This window comes from Mandrillus leucophaeus, unplaced genomic scaffold (genome assembly GCF_000951045.1).
Source record: "Mandrillus leucophaeus isolate KB7577 unplaced genomic scaffold, Mleu.le_1.0 Scaffold124, whole genome shotgun sequence".
Taxonomy (NCBI): domain Eukaryota; kingdom Metazoa; phylum Chordata; class Mammalia; order Primates; family Cercopithecidae; genus Mandrillus; species Mandrillus leucophaeus.
Window position 1 is genome coordinate 1611599 of NW_012100765.1, and position 16548 is coordinate 1628146.

At 40.4% G+C, this 16548-nt stretch overlaps 1 protein-coding gene across 8 annotated transcripts in view; it reads right to left on the minus strand.

Annotated features, from left to right (window-relative positions):
• The window catches only part of NEDD4L (neural precursor cell expressed, developmentally down-regulated 4-like, E3 ubiquitin protein ligase), a 385794-nt gene that overhangs the window by 191447 nt on the left and 177799 nt on the right, over positions 1-16548 (minus strand). Inside the window, exon 1 of one of the 8 annotated variants that reach the window (XM_011971707.1) lies at positions 4293-4528. The exons of the other annotated variants lie outside the window; for them this stretch is intronic. The gene's annotated coding sequence lies outside the window, so the exon portion shown is untranslated. Of the gene's footprint in view, positions 1-4292; positions 4529-16548 lie in introns of those variants that run through there. 8 annotated transcript variants of the gene reach the window in all.

Here is a 16548-nt window from a genome sequence, read left to right on the forward strand (position 1 = left end):
TCTAAAAGTTGTTTTTTTTTTTCTTCTTTTAGCCACTAACCAAGTGTTAGCCACGACTTTCCTATTAACCAAAAATAGACACACTGGAAAATGTTAGGAGATACCATGGCAGAAGAAAACAAAACTGTGCTGTCTTTCAAAAGATGATCCACCCATGCAATTCTGATGGCCCTACTCTGATTTCCTTATGTCCCCCAACACTACTACTAATTCTACTATCAGTTGACTTGGCTATTATGGGTCTCCTCCACCAGGCTGAAGTTCCCTGCAAGCAGAGAGGTAAGTGGTCACAGATGGCTGTGCAGGCCACTGGCTCAGGTCCTAATGTGCCCTTGGCCTCTTCTATTTGCACTGGTATCTCGAGCAGTGGTCCCTGAGGGGCTTGGTCCATATTTGCTGAATAAATGAATTTCACCGTGAGGTTGGGAGGCCACTTAGACTCTAACTGGTGCACTTGCCATTTGGGAGCTTGCAAGCTGCATTTTACCTTGCCCACACTTCTCCCCTCTCTTAAAAAATAAGCAGCAAAGCCAAATATAGATGTGCACAAGCACAACAAAAAGGAAATTGAATTGTGAAGCAGATAAAACCTAGGATCCGGCAGATGAAGTGGCTGGGGCTGCTCCCCGCCCAAGCGGGACAGTGGGTTGCCCCGCCCACATTGCTGAGCTGAATCTCACCGCTGAGTTTCTGGGTTTTTTCCCCCTAACCTGGTTATTGCTAAACTGAGATGCTGGCTTTGTCATCAAAGCTTTCAGTTCTGTGTCATGCTCAAGATCAAATTTTCATGGCAAATTTTATCTCTAAAAAGGGATAAATGCATCATCTCTCCAGGGACTCGCAGTTCCACATGGGTGACAGGGCCCTGACTGTGTCTCGTCTTCTCATTCTCTTCCCCGCCAATACCCCCTTCTCGCTGACACTTGTACTCTTCAGCTTTCCTAATATTTCAAGCTAAGTTACTTGTTTTTTCCAGACACAGAGCATTCCTCTGCCATACACACAGTGAAACCACTCACCTGGAGTGGGTGGCCCCTATCAATACATAAATAATTTAATGAAAATTAATTTTTTAAACCAAAATTAAGGGGCATTTTCCCAATCTGATCACCATCCTCATTCAGTCCAATGCTTCAAGACTGTTAAAGCACATATTTAAATATAAATAAACAAATCAAATGAAAACAAAAGCAAGAGGAAAAGAACAATCAGCCTTAAGGAAAAATGTAGCTCAACAAAAACAGACAAGTGAAAGGGAGAAGGAAGTGCCCCTCAATGTCTACCCCAAGAGACACTTAAGACATATTTGGTAACTGACTAAAAGAATAAAGAGAAGACAACTTGTTTTCAAGTAATGAACAGAGCAAGTGACTTAAATAGCCTTTTGAATGAGTTAAACTAAATAGTTACACAAATATAATACCACACAGGACAGTGTCCAAAGAGAACAAATTCCTTTCAGATAGATCCCTCATTGATTAACCTCAGGTACAATTACAGCCCTGAAAACCTCAACAAAACAGGGCAAGAGAGAAAAAGTGAAGTGTATCAAAATGCCTTAAAGCCTGCCATGCCATTTCCTCTAATGAAGTTAGACACTTCCTTCCAGTCTCAAGCCTGTCAACTTAGCATGGCAGATCTCGGCCAGAATAAACTCCTGGATCCAGTTAATTGAGCTAAAAAGGGTCAAACCCTAGCACTGGCAAAGGCTCAAAGATCACACCCCCAGGACTTTCAATGGCTTCTGCCCAAGAATCTATGACCAAATGACCTCTGATAACATGACAGGGTTTCCAGTCACTGGCCTTAGTCAGAGGAGGCTGTTTATAATTGCATGTGATCCTCTCGCCTGCTGCAGGCCAGATGAGTAATAGTGAAGTGAACAAGACAGCTTACATCACTGAAAGCGGTGCGTTTTCCATGTATTCTATGAAACTCCAGAGTCCACTGGACTCCCGGATCTCTGTTTCCACTTAGTCTGAAGGGCAGGGGGGTCTCGGCAGGAAGTGCCCAGGTGCTCCCTGTGACCCCTGTGGGAGGGCATCTGGGTACCGCCTGCCCACATCCCACTGCCCACCTGTGCTCCTGGGTACTGAGAAAACCAGGCCAGGTGCAGAGGAAGCACAAATATTTACTGTAGATGAGGGTATGTTGAGTGACCCTTGGGGAATTCTGGGCCACTGGGAAGGCAGTCAAGATAGACTCAGAAAACAGCTGAGAACACGTGCTTCTGCCATGCCCTGAAGGCCAACAGCCTCTGAAACCTCCGTGATTCAAGGTGAGTGAGTGGCAGGCTCACGTCAAGCCCACCTGTAGAAAGGAAAGCCCCGTCTATGTTACTAGCACATTACATCATACTTAACTCAAAGCACATAAGAAGGAAAAGATTTCCATCAAGGTGAAAGAAACAATATGAAAATGGCTTCACAGGAAAATTGACTTGGTAAAACCCTAAGAAGTACAGGCAAAAACAAAACAAAACAAAACAAAACAAAAAAAACATTGCCTGGAATGAAACATAAAAATCCTAAACAAGCCTCCCATCCCAACAGAACCGTCAGACCACAAAAGCTCCTGTCCCATCACTTGCCTTAATAAGTACATAGAGGCCCCCCACCATCACCACATCCACCAAACAAACCACTTTGGAATAAACCTTCTATACTCAAGTAGCAGAATTCATGTAATTTCATACCTGCCTTCATTTCATATCTTTTCATTATATTCCACAGTGATAAGAAAATGTCCCAAACGTGTTGTTTTAAATCAACACTTAGTTGCAATAAATTTTCATAAAAATGATAGGAATGAAAAAGGTTAAGGCATAACATCTGTAACTAGTACAGATGTTTACTTCCTCTTAACTAAATAAAAAGCATTTCTTCTTCCTCTCTTCTTGACTTCACCATCATCTTACTAGATTCCCACAAGAATTAAAGTTCAACTTGTGCTCCTTACAGACATTAAAGAAAGTAAAAAAAAAAAAAAAAAAAAAAAAAAAAAAAAAGGTCAGCACCCACCACTGTGGCCATTCTTTCTCTTCCTGGTCATTACACTAATGAAACTCACCAGCCTGGGGCCAGCACAAACGTACTTTAAAATCCCTCTTCCCTTACAGCGTTATTTGTTTCCTTTTGTTTCTTTCACTGGCAATATCTCATTCAAACATGTGTAAAGTACTTTTCAATGTGAAATAAGTATTAAAGAATAAATATGAAAGAGTAGCTATGAAATAAGTACTAAAGAATAACTCAGATTTGACTGTAGGCTTTGATATTTCATATTGTTGATACATTTTTATTGTCTTAGAATTCCAGCCATCTTAACACTTAATGACATCAGAAATACTTGACTGAAAGTAACCTGGCTCACTAATAGGAAGGTGTGGCCTGCATTCATATATTTCAAGCTTTGCCAACATATGGATACACTATAACCAGTTAACTAACAGTTCATGAATCACCACAAAATGAGACAGTAAAGAAACAAAAATCACGTGTTAATCATTCAGCATATTTACGTGTGTGAGATGGGAAATGACAGAAGGGTGGGAAAATGATAGAAAACCTGAAGGAAAAACTCAGTTGAATATGTTCTGGGCTTTGACCTTTGTTTTCCCAAACAAAAAATAGAATAAAATTTAGTCTAAATCATGTAAGCCAAATTACTCATACTAAGGAACAAAAAGATTTCTCTTGCTACCAAACAAAAATTCAGATATAAGACATGAATTATTCTCCAAGCAAACTATTTTATGGCCTAACATGGTATTTCACTTGAAACCAAGTAGAGCTGGTATCTCCCTCTTCTCCAGGAGGCTTCTAAGTCAGAAATACTGAGACTCAAAACAGAACAGGAAGGAAAACACAACTGTTTCCTCCTCAACCTGTGATTTCTAAAACAGAAAACAGCATTCATAGAACTTCAGTGGTCTCTATTTTCCATTATTTTCAAAAATAAAAGTATTATTGCTTTGGTTTTTGAAAGAAAGGCTGTACATTTTTCTAAATAGTCAAGAAAGATAAGAAGCAAAGAATAGGGGATCAGAACACAGATCCCAATTCTTTTCAAGGCTCATTCTTTGCCTGTCATTCTTTTTATACATAAGGAGAGTAAAATTGACCAATTATAGCTAACTCCGAACACCAGAAAGCATTTAAAATGGAAAATCTTGGTATGTGCTAGAACTATGCTGCTGACATAAAAACAGTATTACACCAACATCAAACTCACACCAAGAACAGATGTTACGCATTCATATAACAAACATACAGTGGTGTCTTTGTTCTTACCTATACTTTTCCTCAAGGCTGATGAAAAACAAGGCTGGAAAGTGTTCAGCTGGGCTAGCGCTGCTCGAAATCTACCCTGGTGACCCTCCGGCTCCCTGGCCTTGTCTTCCTCCTTCCCAGTTTTAAAGCGGTGTCTGTACACACCTCTGCTGACACCGGGGGAATACCAGCAAGTTTTAACACAACTGAGAAGGAATGCACCCAGCTCGCTACTTATACTGATGATTCACTTTAATGACAGGTAGAAATAAATGCTTGTTGGTGGAAGAGGGAGTTGCGTCAAGCTCCACCCCCTACCATAAGGTTAAGTAACTCCACCCAGCTCAGCAATGAGCTTACATCATCACCCGGGGCCTTATCTCCAGGTTCCCTGCAGTTGTTCCTGCAGCATCTCCAAGTGAAGTCCTCAGTGGGCTTACCACACAGGATGGGCAATAACAGAGGTCACGAGGTTTTGAGGATGACTATGTCTGGTGGGGCTGTTTTGCTTATTCAAAGCCAGATCAGAGATTTTGGCATCTCCAACAGTAGAGGTCAGCCCTTCGCCCTTCCACAAACTAACTCAGCTTCTACATTCTGAGGTTCTGGCCTTCGAGGCCCCACACTCGGCAGATGGCAACACAACTTCCTGGCCCTCCAAAAGCTTAAAGTCTTGAAGAGGGGAAAAAAGCAGGAACAAAAATAACTATGATATGAACTACAGCCCCAAAAAGGATCAACAGAGGATTCTGTGTCAGATGAGAGACAGCCCCGCCCTGCAAATCTGCAGTCTCTACTCTGCATCCCAGTTTTCAGATCCCAGCTGTGTGTCCTCAGGTGTAAATCAGGGCCCTGAAGGTGCTAGCGGGGCTCTACCCTGGGACCCAGCAGCACCATGTCCTCGTTTGAGGAGTAGTCTGGCAACCTGACCACCCTTACTCCATGGAAATTCCAAGAGCAAGTCAAACATGTGCTCTCTCCCTGTGATGGGCACTATGCTACTTCTCTTTCCTCTTGCTGGAAGAAGTCACACCCTACTCTCCAACCCATGCAGCCCTCTGCCCCAGCAGATGTGGCTCCAATAGGAAGTGTCCCCAGTTGTAGCAAACAGCTCACTTTCTACTTGCACTCAAATTTGGTGGCATGCTCACTCGTGAAGTGTTCCTGGCATGTCAGCTGAGAAACCCTGTAAACTAGACTTGCATTTCCCCACAGTGCTCAAACACTGGGATTTCCAGAGGTGGGGGGAAGATGAACGGATCTCCCCTAGAGGCTGGGAGGATTGCTGAAGGCTTAGAGGAGCAAGTGGGCACCAGGGTTCAACTAGAAACATTCACCCTCCTGGAGACAGGGGGACAGTGTCAACCATTTTCAGTCTTTTTTTTTTTTTTGAGACAGGGTCTCGCTTTGTCACCCAGGCTGGAGTGCAGTGGTGCAATCTCACACAGTTTCTGCCTCTGGGGTTCAAGCAATTCTTGTGCCTCAGCCTCCTGAATAGCTGGGACCACAGGTGTGAGCCATCACGCTCCGCTAATTTTTGTATTTTTAGAGTTCTGCCATGTTGCCGAGGCTGGTCTGGAACTCCTGGCCTCAAGTGATCCACCCACCTCGGCCTCCCAAAGTGCTGGGATTATAGGCATGAGCCATGGTGCCCAGCCCGTTTTCAGTCAAATTCTTAAAACAAGAGGAACATCTCAAGTTTTTAGTCTTCAGCAGTTGATACACAAGTGCTGAATAGCCTAAATTTAAGAACAGGATTTCCATCATCTTTGATTATGTCTAAAACTATCAAATTAAGCTACAATGTTTCCAACTTACACACTAGCTGGAAGGTTAAAAAAATAAGAACCACAATACACTATAAGAAAATGTACCTAAACAAGTTGAACAAGTTTTTCTTTATTTTTAACAATTTGCCTATTCCCTTAAAGATAAAAAGCATCTACATGTCCTACCAAATGTTACCTGACTGTGATGGGCTTAATTGTATTTGCCCAAAATTCCTATGTTGAAGTCTTCAACACTTCAGACTGTGACTGTATTTAGGGAGAGGGTATTTAAAGAGATAATTAAGTTAAAATGAGGTTAGTAGGTGGGTTCCAATCCAATATGACTGTGCCCTTATACGAACAGGAGATTAGGACACAGACAGGTACACAGAAGACCCAGGAAGACCCAGAGAAGCCATCTGCAAGTCAAGAAGAGAGGCCGCAGAAGAAGCCAACCCTGCTTCATCACAGGCTCTGGACATCCAGAGCCCTGAAAAAACAAATTCGTGGTATTTAAGCCACCCAATCTGTGCTACTTTGTTATGACAGCCCTGGCAAACAATTACAACACTAATTAAACAATTGTCTCCCTCTGAAAATTGATATTAAAAAATTGAGACAATTGACATTTCTAATAACCATTCCCCCATCAGCATACACTTCACTTAAGTATGCTCACTTTTGCCTTGTCCCATGAGGTTCTGCCTCAAAAAAATGCATGGAAAAAACCTCATTCTGGAAGGAAGAAAAGGCTACATTTGATCTTTCCAACTCCAATTCTGCCACTTCCATTCTAGGCAAACTGATCAAACAAATGGTGTACATCCACCTCCCTGCCACCTATGTCATTTTCTCTAATCCAGAGAAATCAGCTTCTCCCAAACTTGCATTAACAATGCAACTGGAAAAGAGTCAGTGACTATCAGTACCAAATGAAAACATGGTAAGCCTGGAGGGAATGCTGGAAGTCTTAGTTCAATTCCTTTTGTCTAGAGGAGAAAATTAGGGCCCAACCAAAGCAGTGCCATGATCTAGCGACAGAGGCTAGAGAGTGGACTCAACCCTCATACCAGCTCCAACACCGTGTTACCACCCCTGCCCCCACAATACTATTCACTGAGGGAAGGCTGAAGCTATTCTAACCTCACCAGTGTCCCAAAATGAAAACTGCCACCATGATCACCAGGCTATAGTGAAAAGAGACAAGGATGCAGATTATCAGGATAACCCATGGAAGATGGCCAGGTTCTGAGAGTAAGTCTAAAATCAGCTTTCTTTTACCGGGGCACTACTGACATTCTATGGCTGGGTAATTCTTGGTTGTGGGGGATTCGATATGTCTGGATTTGATGAAGAAAAAGTTGCTGGTGTCTTAAGACAGATACTTCAGTTTTATCATCTGGGCAGAATGCAATAAGCAAAAGGAGAGCAGGGACGAGCAGCCTCCCTAGAACTTTCCACAGCCCTCGCCGACCAACAAGGTCACTGAAGGGACACCTGGGAAGACCAGGGGTGGGTCTCCCAGAAGTCTGGCAGTAGGAGAGGATACTTTCATTCTTGCTCTTATCCCTTGGATTTTTTTCTAAACTCAAATTTCAAAATGAAGTTAAAAAGTCAAGACATTCCTTTAATTGTATATTACTTACACTTAAATGTAAGTAATAAGCCATCGTTGGATGGCACCTAACACTTCCAACAATATTACTCAAAAAATTGCTCAATACTGTTGACTACACTTAAAAGACTGGGCGGTTTTTAGGGTGTGGTTTTATGAAATACCACAAAGGGTCACAATGGATCAGCTTGTTCCAATGCAAAGCAAAGGAAGTATATAAAAACAGTTAACTCAACTGTAGGCAACACAGCCAAAAGGAATAAGAAAAGCATGAAGACTGATTTCATTCAAAACAGGATTTTATTAAGAACATAAAATTTGAATTTCATAGTATTTCAAAGATGGTTCAGTTTTTGTATTTTGTTTGCTCTTGTTTTTAATCTTAGGATTTGTTAGTAAGATCATCTTGATATTTTCCTCTAAAAAGTCATCATGAATTTATCCATACTCTGCAGCCTTCGAAAAGTATGTTTTTTAAAATAACATTACAAGCTATCATAAAATGCTTACCATAAAATAGTTTAAAAAGCATCATTCTAAAAAATATCATAGTATGATTCCAAATTCATAAGCTATTTCCATACACATAAATAGAAATATAGCCAAAGGACTGGACAGAAATAAAATTAAATGGTAACCAATTTATATCCCTGTGGCTATGTGGCTCTCCAGGTAGATTAATGCTTTATGTTTTATCTTTTCCAATATCTAAAATAAACATTGCTGAGATTAGCTGGGCATGGTGGCACGGACCTGTAATACCAGCTACTCAGGGGGCTAAGACAGGAGGATCGCTTGAGCCCAAGAGTCATAACGCTGCAGTGAGCTGCAATCGCACCATGGCACCGCACTCCTGGGTGACAGAGCGAGACCCTCTCTCCATAGAAAATAAAATTAAAAATAAACAAACTGCTAAGAATGTACTATATCACTTATTTTAACACAGTGAGTAACCAAATGAGAAGAATTCAGATGCTGAGGGTGGAGGAGACCCAAGTTTCTCTATTTTGTTCAAAACCAGCTACAGTAGAGGAGAAACTAGGACACTTGGAGGGGGAGGAATAAATTGAACAAAACAAAGATAACATGACACAGGCAAAAATCTTTACATAACACAGGCAAGGTTTGGTGATAACAACATGGGCTTGAATTTCCTCACACGGTCTTAAACCCCTCCTAACTCACGTTCGCTTTTTCTTCCAATGCCTTACAAAAAAGGACAATGTGTGGTTTGCATGCTTCATAAGGTCCTACAATCAACTCACTATATCAAAGCATCTGAAAGGCAAATTGTTCCGTCAAGAAGGGGGAAAGGTCTCTTGAATCTTTAAACACCATTCAGTAAACACAATATGATGCACCTCTTCTGCTCAAAGCATTTGACAAGACCCAGATTTATATCCTCAAAGCATTTAGAACCTGGCAGCTTACAGACAGTTCCTAATTTATGAAACCTTGTGTTCCTAATGTTTAATTTTTAGGGCTGTTACTTAGGATCCTGATCACATTTTCACAGGAAAGAAAGACCTCAACCTTAGTGAAATCTTCCAGTCCCTTAGGCTATAAAGACCATCATTAAATGCAAATGACTCTGGCCCTCTTTTGAGCTCCATTCTCCTTTACCATCATCTTCACACCTCCACTTGGAGGTCTAAGGGATGTCTTAGACCTAAAAGGAGCAGTGATCCCACCTTCGCACTGCTCCCCAGTGCATCTGTCCCATCTCAGTGGCCCCCAGCCAGTTCAATAGGAAATCTCCTCAGTTCTGCTCTTCCCTTTCTCTCTTACACATCCAGTCAATCAATAGATCCTAAGGGCTCCATCCCCACATTTAATGACCCACTATCTCTTCCTCTCCATTCTGAATGTCACCATTTTGGTGCTTAAACCATCCTCTCTCACTTAGGCCTCTGCAGCAGCCTCCTAACTGGCCTCTGGGCCACTCTCACTTGCAACAATAAATCACACCAAGCCACTCCTTTCTTGCAACTCTCCAGGCTGACTTACTACAACCTTAAGCAGGAAATGCACATTCCCTGGCACCCACACAGCCCTAAAGAGCCATGGCTCCTTTACCTTCATCTCCAGCACTCCCCCATGAACTCTCTCCCACCCCTAGCCCCACTGACCTCCTGGCTACTTCTCAAATCTCTCAAACTCACTTTCATATGCCTCGCTACAAACACTCCTCCCCCAAATCTTCAGGGCAGCTCTCTTCTCTTCTGATGATAGCACAGTGAGTCTTTGCTCTGATGGCAACATAAACTAGTACCACACTTTAGGAAAGCAAATTGGCAATCTGTACCAAAAGTATTTAAATCCTAATATTCCTTGATTTAGTAATCCCATTTCCAGGGAGGTATCATAGGAACAGAATCCAACTTAAAAAAAAAAAAAATTCTTGTTTTGCACAAAGATATTCCCAGTACCTTTCTCTCAACAGATATGATTAAATAGAATATTATACATTCAGAAACTGTTATATATTACATATTGGAATAAATGACCAAAATAGACTATATCTATGTTATGATGCTAAATACAAATATACATTCTCTCCTAAAAGACAACTAAAAGGAAAATGCCAAAATATTAAGAGTGACTGATGTTCTTTCTGTTGTTTTTTTCTGTTTTTTTTCCTCTAATTTTTTTCAGACTTAGAAAAATGTGTAATCTTCACAATTAGAGTGGGAAAATCCCTTCTTGTTTTTAACAGAAGGAAATTATGCTGTAAGTAGTTGTTAGCTTTCCAAGTCAACACAGAAAAGACATTTAAAAGCACAATGTTAAGATTAAAAGGTGCTATACAAGATACACAACGAATCAAATGAGAAAAACATACAACAGATGAGTTAAACTGCCCATTGTACAAATAATTCTTATTAATTAATGAAAATTAATAGGTCAAAGGAAAAACTGACAGAAGGATGTGAGTTGGCACTGGATAAAAATGGAACTATAAATACAAGAAGAGATACTTGGCCTCACTGATTGAAGACATAAAATGAGATGTTTTTACCTTCCATAAGGTCAAAGATGAAAAGACTGATAAAATGGGTTAATATTGAACTAGGGAAAAAGTGGTACTCTCATCAACCACTACAGCTAGTAGAAACTAGTAGCAAGACTCTGTCTCAAAAAAAAAAAAAAAAAAAAAAGAAAAAAAAAAGAAAAGAAACTAGTGCAGTACTACAGAAGGCAATTTCCCAATGTCTATAAACATTGTAAATGTTCTTGTCCTTTGATCCAGGAATTCAACTATGGGAATTTAGCTACAGAAACCCTCACACATAGATATATCAAGAAACACCAGGCTGGGTGTGGTGGCTCACGCCTGTAGTCCTAGCACTTTGGGACACCAAGGCAGATGGATCACTTGAGGTCAGGAGTTCCAGACCAGCCTGGCCAACATGGTGAAACCCTGTCTCTACAAAAAATACAAAAATTAGCCAGGCATGGTGGTGCATGCCTATAGTCCCAACTACTTGGGAGGCTGAGGAAGGAGAATCACTTGAACCCGGGAGGCAGAAGTTGCAGTGAGCTGAGATGGCATCACTGCACTGCACTCCAGCCTGGGTGACAGAGTGAGACTCTGTCTCAACAACAACAACCAAAATAAAAAAAAGAAAAGAAAAGAAAAAGAAATACCACAGAGTTTTAAAAACATGACAACCATCAGAAAACATCCTAGATCTATTAATTAGGGAAAAAACCCCAAAGCTCTGTTGCAATCTAGTATTTCCAGCATGATCTCGTTTAAAACAACAGTGACAACAACAACAAAACACACACACACACACAAAACCGGAGGAGCTAATGTTTACGGAATCCTTACTATATGACAGCACTGTTCTAAGTCTTTTAAGAGCACCACCTATTTTAATCTTCGCAGTAACCCTAACAGTAACAGATAGGCACTGTTATTATCCCTGCTCTAAAGGTGATCCCACTAAGGCTTGGAGTGATCAATAGAAGTTTCCATCCAAGTGGCCCTCTGAGTGTACATTTCTACCTCTCTCTTTCTCTGATTCAGACTAAATATCACATCCATAAGAATCTTGGGAAAACAAGACACAGTATCATCAAAGGAATAGATGTGGGATGGGCTTGGGTTGAAAGAAAAACAAAACCAGGGGACTGCTGCTATACAAGCAGTATTCTCCAGATGCTGGAAATTCAAAAGAAACAAGTTAAGAGATGGAGTCAAGAAATTCAAGGGGCTAGAGTGACTAACCCTGGGGCAGCAATCAGGTGATTTATCAGGAAACTTCGCTTCCTCTCTGCTTTTCCCATTGCTACCTTGCATTTCATGCAGGCCAAAGCAGGAATGTGGTCCCACGACTGAAGTGCAGGCAGCTCAAGAGAGCAAGTAGGGCCATGCATGAGCACACCTGAAAGGCCACCTCCTGGCCCATCCCACCAGACCCTACATATTGCCTCAACCTGGCTCATTCCAGTGAACAAAAGGCGACCGGGAGGAACAAAGACGAAGACCGGCGGACCACCAAGAACCGCCGACGATGCCAAAGGGGCAGGCAAACGGGGTCTCAGAATAAACCAAAGAGGAATGTTAAACATGCACAATTAATATGCTCGTAAAATCTAAGAGGATTATCAGTGCAGCAAAACAAGAACAGACTAGAATTAAAACAACAACAACAACAACAAAACCAAATCAAGATCTAAGAGAAGGAGCCAGCATGTTTAACCTCAAACCACAGCACTGCAGCTTCCTTTATAGGAAAAAAATGGGATGTGGTTAACACTCATCACTGGTGGGTGACTTGGAAATCCCTGCCCCTCACTCTCCCACCATTCCACATTAACCTCCACCCACTCCCTGCTTAACATACAGAATGAACATTTTCATCTTGTCCCCACACTCACACATTTACACATGTGGGCACAGGAGGAATGTGTCTTTTACAACTGGATATTATATATTTTTCTACACATTGCTTCTCATTCATCAAGTTCTCATAGAAATTCCTCCAAAGCCAACTCTGATACAGCTCTAGTTCTCTCATAATATTACATGGTACAAATAGTCCATAAATTGGCCGTTTTTCAACTGATGGACTTTCATGTCTTCAGTATTTTGCCACTATAATGGTACAATAAACATCCTTATACATATGACTTTGCACATACTTTTATTTCTAAAAGACAGATAACTGAGGACAAAGGCTGCTTAGAAGAAAGGTGTAATAGTTTTTTATTTTAATATACACTGACCATCTGCTTTTCAAATAAGGCCATGATAATTCACATTTCCATCAGTATTATGAGAAATATTACCACTCATCACTTCTATTACAGCCTTGCTATCAAAAAGTGTTATTTTTCTCTATTTTTACCAATCTAATGGGTTTAAAGTAATGTCTCATTGTTTTAATCTGCACTTCCCTAGCAAAAATGAACTATTTTTCATAGGTTTGCTGGCTGTCTGCATTTGTTATCTGTGGATTCCATATTAATATTCTTTGTCCATTTTTCCTCTGTGGTTTTCTTAACTTGTAAGTTTTTAAAAAATTATAGATAGTAACCCCATGTCTGTTTCAAACATCCCTCCTTGATCCATGACTTAATTACATAACTTCTGCCATAGAAGTTTTAAAATATATTAAAATATATATTCAGACTAGGCGTGGTGGCTCATGCCTGTTAATCCCAGCACTTTGGGAGGCCAAGGCAGACAGATCACTTGAGCCCAGGAGTTCAAGACCAGTCTGGGCAATATGGTAAAACTCCGTTTCCACAAAAAATTAGCTAGGTGTGGTAGCTGATAGGGTTTAGCTCTGTGTCCCCACACAAATCCCACCTTGAACTGTAATAATCCCCACATGTCATGGGAGGGACCCGGTGGGAGGTAACCGAACCATAGAGGCAGGTTTTTCCCATGCTGTTCTCATGGTAGTGAATAAAACTCATGTGATCTGATGGTTATAAAGGGGAGTTCCCCTGCATACACCCTCTGGCCTGCCACACGTAAGATGTGACTTTGCTCCTCATCCACCTTCAACCATGACTGAGAGTCCTCCCCAGCCACGTGAAACTGTGAAAACTCTTTCCTTTCTAAATTGCCCAGTCTCAGGTATGTCTTTATTAGCAGCATGAGAACTAATTCAGTGGGTCTTGCCTGTAGTCTCAGCTACGTGGGAGGCTGAGGTGGGAGAATCACCTGTGTTTGGGAGGTCAAGGCTGCAGTCAGCCCTGATCACGCCACTGCACTCCAGCCTGACAGAGTGAGATTATCTCAAAAAATAAACAAAAAGAAAATATATGTTCAAAGTGTGCCTCTTTTTATGGCTTGTGCGTATCAAATTTTGCTTAAACATTCTCCCTCACTCCAAGATGATACAAAATAGGTTCTTACATTTTCTTGTAAAAGTTGAATTGCTTGTTTACATTTAAGTGTTTGAAGATTCCGGGATTTATTACTGGTTATAATATAAGATAGAGATCTGTACTGGTCCCCCAACCCCCTCTCCAGATAAAGGTCTGGTTATGCCAGTACCATCCTCAACAGTACTGAGCTATCATCTTGTTATACATTCACTCTTTTAATGAGACACAGTCCTAGATTCTCTAGTCTGTTCCACTGAACTATTTATGTAATTCTGGATCAATACCACATTGCTTTGATCACGAAGACTTCTTATTCTTAGCATGTTGTCATCACTTGTAAGCCAAATCTGCCCTCACTGGTTTTCTTTTCCGTATTTCTCTTGGCTCCTCTCAGGTAGTACGTATTTATTCTTCCATAAAGACTTCAGGATTATTTTATTCCATTAAAAAGAAAACCCACCACCACTTTGGAAATTCTAACTGGAATCACAAGAATTGTACTCATTAATTTTGTAATAAGATATATTCAGGCATTACGTGTTTTAATTTCTCTAGATTATATTTCACATTCTTGACTAAGAAGGTTACAGGTATTAGTTCAATGTCTTCCTGGGTTATCTGCTGCTATTGTGACAGAAATACTTAACTTCCATTTTTAGGTGCTTGTCTTCAAAACACAGAAAAGATCATTTCTAGAGACCTAATTTTTATCCAGCTTCCTTGACAATTGTTTCTGTTGATTTTAGCTTTTTTACTAGATGCTCTTGCGATTTCTAGACATATGAACATTTCATTGTCTTACTACACTCACAAGAAGCTCTAAGATAATATTAAATAACAATTGTAAAAGATAAGATTCTTCTCTCATATCTAATTTTAATTGAATAGCTTTAGTGTTTTGTCTTTTAGGAAATATCTGCTGTGGGGTGTGTGTGTGTGTTTGTGTACATACATATGGCTTTTATGTTTAAGTAATTTATTTTTATTCCTAGTTCGCCTTCTCAGATTGTACTATATTAGGAATGGCTACTAAACTTTTTCAAACAGCTTCCTAGCCTCTACTAACTTATTCACATATTCCTCTCCTTCAATATGATTGTGTAACAATTGATGATAGTGATGAGTTTCTAATATTTAATCACCCTGGTATTACTGGAAAATAACTATTGATTATAGTGCATTAGCGTTTTGATGCACTCAAAAGTCTATTTGTTAATAAATTATTTTAAATTTCTACATTTACTTTCATAAATAATATTGACTTTTTAAAATTCATCAGATTTTTAAATTAAAATTTTGCTGGTTTTATAAAATGAACTGGGAACTTTTCCATGTTTTACTATGTCCTAAAAGAGTAAAAACACTCAAATTTTCTATTTTTTCAAGCCAGCGTGACCAACATGGAGAAACCCCATCTCTACTAAAAATGCAAAATTAGCTGCGCATGATGGCACATGCCTGTAATCCCAGCTACTTGGGAGGCTGAGGCAGGAGAATCGCTTGAACCCGGGAGGTAGAGGTTGCGGTGAGCCGAGATCACGCCACTACACTCCAGTCCGGGCAACAAGAGCAAGATTCCATCTCAAACAAACAAACAAACGAACAAACAAAAAACAACCAAAAAACCAAAAACAAAAAACCGCAGCTGGAAATCCACGGATTCCTGGTGCCTTTCGCAATGGTAACTTTTATTCACCTTTCCTATCTCTTCTATAGTAATTGGTCTATTCAACTTTTCCATGCTTCTTGGATCAACTTTGGTAATTTGTATTTTCCTAAGCAGTCAGCCCTATATTTTCAAATGTGTTGCCACAGGGCTGCATGTCATGTTTTTCTATAAAGTCTACTGATACCTCCCTGTGTCTCCTTTCTCATTCCTATCATTTATTTCTTTCTCTTTTTTTTTTTTTTTTTTTTTTGAGACACAGTTTTGCTTTTGTTGCCCAGACTGGAGTGCAATGGAGTGCTCTTGGCTCACCGCAACCTCTGCCTCCCAGGTTCAGGCAATTTGCCTGCCTCAGCCTCCTGAGCAGCTGAAATTACAGGCATTCGCCACCATGCCCAGCCTTTCATTCCTATTATCTAGTTCTACGTAAGGATGATTTCTTTCTGTTCCTGAGTTAGGATAATGAGAGTTTACTTTATTGGTCATTTCAAATAACCAGCTATTGGATTTACTTAACTTTTAAATCTTATCATCTCCTAATTCCTCCATCCTAGTTTTTATATTTTTTTGTTGACTTAGTTGATCTTTTTTCTAATTTCTTAGGATGCAGACTCAATTCTTTACTTTTAACCTTCATTAAATAATGATAGTTCTTTTTTCCAGGTGATATGCTCTACGATGCTTAGAATTTTTACAAAGACCAAGAAAGAAAAATACCTCAGATGAAAATGTTATGAGTCACAAGGCAAGTAAGCAATGGAACTAACAGACTAGTTGTTGGCATTCTAAAAGAGGAGGGGGAAGAATAAACTGTCCCTAGTGGGGGCGGGGGCGGGGTGTGTAGAAAGATGAGGAGGAGGAGGAGGTAGAGGAGGAGGA